The 4,396-nt window shown below is 32.8% G+C and overlaps 1 non-coding gene across 1 annotated transcript; it reads left to right on the forward strand.

Moving 5' to 3' along the window:
• Positions 1 to 231: 231 nt before the first annotated feature.
• Positions 232 to 338, forward strand: LOC120612346 (U6 spliceosomal RNA). Its single transcript, XR_005655432.1, has one exon. It is a non-coding gene; the product is annotated as a U6 spliceosomal RNA (small nuclear RNA).
• Positions 339 to 4,396: the final 4,058 nt, after the last annotated feature.

Genomic DNA, 4,396 nt, shown 5'->3' on the forward strand with positions numbered 1-4,396 from the left:
GTAACTCAAACTTCTCCAGGCCTTACCAGCCAGTAATATTGTTGAATTAATAATTATAATTCATATTATTAGTTTATGACCTCAATTACTGATGCCAGACCTCCAAATCTCTTAAAAATCTTACCCAATCTGAGGTGTCCCACACGTATTCACAAGCAATATTTTTATGTTATATTTGCACCCTTGTTTTTGAACTACATTGAATTAAAAAAAAAACAACAAACTTGAAGAGTGCTCGCTTTGGCAACACATATACTAAAATTAGAATAATACAGAGAAGATTAGCATGGCCCTTGAGCAAGGATGGCACACAAATTCATAAAGCATTCTATAATTTTTTGAAGTCCAATTTATGTTTTTCCTTTTGTTGTTTAAAAAACACTCGAAGGTAGTACCTGGTCATTTTGTTTGCTATGGACTGAATATATGTGAGACCCCCCAAATTCACATGTTAAAACCCTAATTTTAAATGTGATGGCATTTGGAGTTGAGACCATTGGGGAGTGATTAGGTCATAAAGGTAGAGCTCACATCATGGAATTAGTATCCTTATTAGAAGAAACATGGCAAAGTTTACTCTCTCTCTACTTTCCTTCCTATCAGAATACAATGAGAACATGGCCATCTGCAAGCCAGGAAGGGATTCTTTACCAGATATCTGATATGTTGGCACCTTGATCTTGGATTTTCTAGCCTACATAGCTGTGAGATATAAATGCTAATTGTTTAACCCACTCTGTCTATGGTACTTTGTTACTGCAGCCTGGACTGATAGTGTCATTTTCCCAAATCCATAGTATAAATGATAAGGAACTATCCCTTAATTCTTTCCCAGTTGCAAACCTATGGTTTGCTAAGGTTATACATTGATCTTTAGAATCCTGAATGAGTTAAAACTGTCATTGAAGAATGTTCTTCCTTCTGGTATGTGTTATGCTTTGTCATCTAAACTATGAAATGATATAACTGATTTCCCCATATTTCACAGTCTTCTTAGAAAACAGCTACTTGAACTGTTGCCTAAAGCCTATTTCTCTACAATGTTCAAATGCTAACTCATTCAACAAGGTCGAGGGACCAATTTTTCCAACAAATGTTATATCACCTCCATATCCCTTTCCTTTTATTTATTCATTCACGCATGTGTGTGTGTGCATGTGCACGTGCGCGCGCACACACACACACACACACATATACACACACTTGATAACTTTGAACAAATTATGTCATCTCAAGCTTGCTCGCCAATCATTAGCAGATATATCTGAATCTCAAGTTAAGTGAAAGCTGGTTTTCTACTATGGATGCATAAGAATAAGTGTTTTTTTTTTTTTTAATTTCTCATACTCCATACACATATATCATCTATGTAGATATATTCTAATACCATCTTCTCACTAACATGCTATGGATTTCAAACCAGAAAAATTGTTCTAAATCCAAATTTTCTTGTGCACAAAATAAGGATGGGACCAAAACTAGATGTTATCTAAGCTTGTGGTCATTTTCATTTCTTCTGTTTCATTGTTCTGTGATTCTAAGGGCAGAATCAAAGAAGATGTATAGTCAGCCTAAACTAAAATTTTCTCTTATATTGCATGATAATAATTCACATATTATACTCCACAGTCAATCAATAATCAAAATTTTATGTATCATTTCTATTTAATTAACAGTCACTCAGTTAAGAAACTAAAAATTCAAAGAAAGAGATTAAGAGGGAGATATTGTTTGATTTTTGAAAAATCATAGTAAAAGATTTCTGGAAGAGAAGATATTTGAGCTGAGTCTCAGTATAAATAGAAATTTACAGATTTCAAAAGATCAGGAATACTTGAGATATTGCAATGAATTCTGTAACTTCACATAGTTCTGTTATGGCTATTGGAGAATTGGTGGAATATCAAGAGGCAAAACAGAAGATGTTGGTAAAGGGTTGGTAAAAAATAAAAGAGCCTTTTAATCCACAGTATAAAGTTTGTATTTTATTCAGGAAAACACTGAAAGGTTTTGAGCAGCAAATAAGATGATCAAATCAGCATTCTAGAAAAAAAAATTCTAGCAGTAATATAGAGAATAGATTGGAAAAGGGTAAGATTGGCAGTAGGTACATCAGGTAAAAGGTTATTGGCAGCAATCCAGGAGGAAATAAGTACGCAAACTAAGGCATTGGTAAAGGGAAAAGAGAAGACCAATAGAATAATAAATATATATATATATATAATCGACAGACTTTATGACATATTAATATGAGAGGTTTTAACAAAACAAAGGAGTTCTCGCTTGAGCTACTGAAAAATGGTATTTCTATTAATCAATTTTGGGAATTCAGGGAGATTTGTAACTATGGAATGGTGTGGATAAGGAGTAGAAGGAATGGATTTGAGCTATATGGGAAACATCTTTGTGAGGCAATGCTAAACCCAGACCAGGAAAAAAGTATATCTGGAAGTAATAATCATATAAGAGGTAGTTCAATCTCATAAGAAGAGATGAAAATGTTCTGTGTTCTAGGTGCATGATCTGAGGAGCTTTTTTGTTGTTTTTGTTTTCGTTTTGTTTTGTTTTGTTGTTTTTTTTGTTTTGGTTGTTGTTGTTTTTTTAATGTGTGGTCTTCACACATTTTATATCAGAAATACCCAGGGTGCTTCATAAAAATGCTGCACGCAATCATACTGAAACATCTTTAGAAATGAGACCCGAATTTCTATGTTTTGAAAAATATATATTTTTTAGCATACTAAATGTTAAAACTACTGGTTTATAGTAAAAAGCAAAGATAATCAGGAATAGAATCACAGTTTATTAGCCAGCCTCCAAATTGGCTTATCTCCCAGTATATACACCCTTGTATAGTTCCTTCCTTTATTGAACACAAACTCTATGCTAGGTTCTGTTCTAGATATTGAAATATAGTGATAAACAACAACAACAAAACTATGGAATGGTGTGGATAAGGAGTAGAATTAAATTAAATTAATTTGCCAATTAAAATATGGCAAAAGTGGTAGTACATAGTATATTAGTTGTAAAATAACTAATATAAAATAACTATGGGATTCCATATTGGGGGTTCTCTATTATCATGAGCTCTGGAAGAAGTTACCTGAGGACACTCAGGCAATATATAGTGAGACTCACTTAGTGGGTAACTGAGGCTTCTAGCCAAAAACTTTGAAGAACTGAAGTCTGCCAATAACTGTATAATGAGCAAATGAGCTTAATAGGATATCTCACAGACCCAGTCAAGACTTCTGATAACTGCAGCCCTAGCTGCCATCTGGAGAGCAATCTCATGATATATCCTGGACAATAACCATGAGTCTAAGCCACTCTTTTTTCCTTTAACTTACTAAGTTTTGAGATAATTTGTTATGCAACAATACATGTGATAAATTTCACATGAAAACCACAAGACAGGATTCAGATTCATTAACTGAAGTTTTAAGAAACATATAAAGGCTTTTTTCTCCTTATTCAATTAATAGTGATATATTGATAAAACGGCTCATACATATTTATTGTCTGTTTTCTCCATTAGAATTAAAGTGATCAAGTCATTCCAGGTTTAGCACTAAAATTTTAAAAGTTTTAGTACTGAAAATTTCATATACCAGGAAGTCCTTTTTTCATATTTAAATTAGGACTGTAGGTCACCCTAATTAGAATGAACCAAGAAGTCACAGACATTTTTGTTGTTGTTGTTTATCACTATATTTCAGTATCTAGAACAGAACCTAGCATAGAGTTTGTGTTCAATAAATATGTTTAATGAAGGAATTAGTGAAATAACACTGTATTATTTTTTTTTTTGGTGATCATCCTCCTACAATGGTACATTGTAGAGTTAAGTCTGGATTGGAGGGAAAGGCAGTAGAGGATTGCTAATCATGGGATTAAAACCAATTAAAGCTGATCCTTAATTTGGTTTTCCACTTTGATCAGTCAGGGGATTATAGGTCGTGGTACAAAGATTTTATTTTATTCTACCTGTAATGAGACGTTATTGGAGGATTCAAAAGCAGGAGATTGGGATAATTTATGTTTTTAAAAAGATTTATCTAGATACTCTGTGAAAATGAATTCTCATGGGACAAGACTATTGATTAGTTTAGCATTATTCTAGACATTTTGGAATATTTAGAAGTACACAAGCACAATATAGTTGGAACACAGAATTAGTTAATATAAAATAGTTATCAATAGAAGATAAGTATACAGTCATGCTGTATTAGTGGTGAACACTGTTCATGTTATAGAATTTAAAAGAAGGAAGCTATTATAATTAATATTTTCAGGAAAAGCTTCAATGGAAGTGGTGAGAATTGAGTTGATGGAAGATAGGTAAGTATAACAGAGAAGGACAGTATTCCTGGCAAAAGAAGTCACAGATGGG

This window comes from Pteropus medius, unplaced genomic scaffold (assembly GCF_902729225.1).
Source record: "Pteropus medius unplaced genomic scaffold, Ma_sr-lr_union100, whole genome shotgun sequence".
Classification (NCBI taxonomy): Eukaryota; Metazoa; Chordata; class Mammalia; order Chiroptera; family Pteropodidae; genus Pteropus; species Pteropus medius.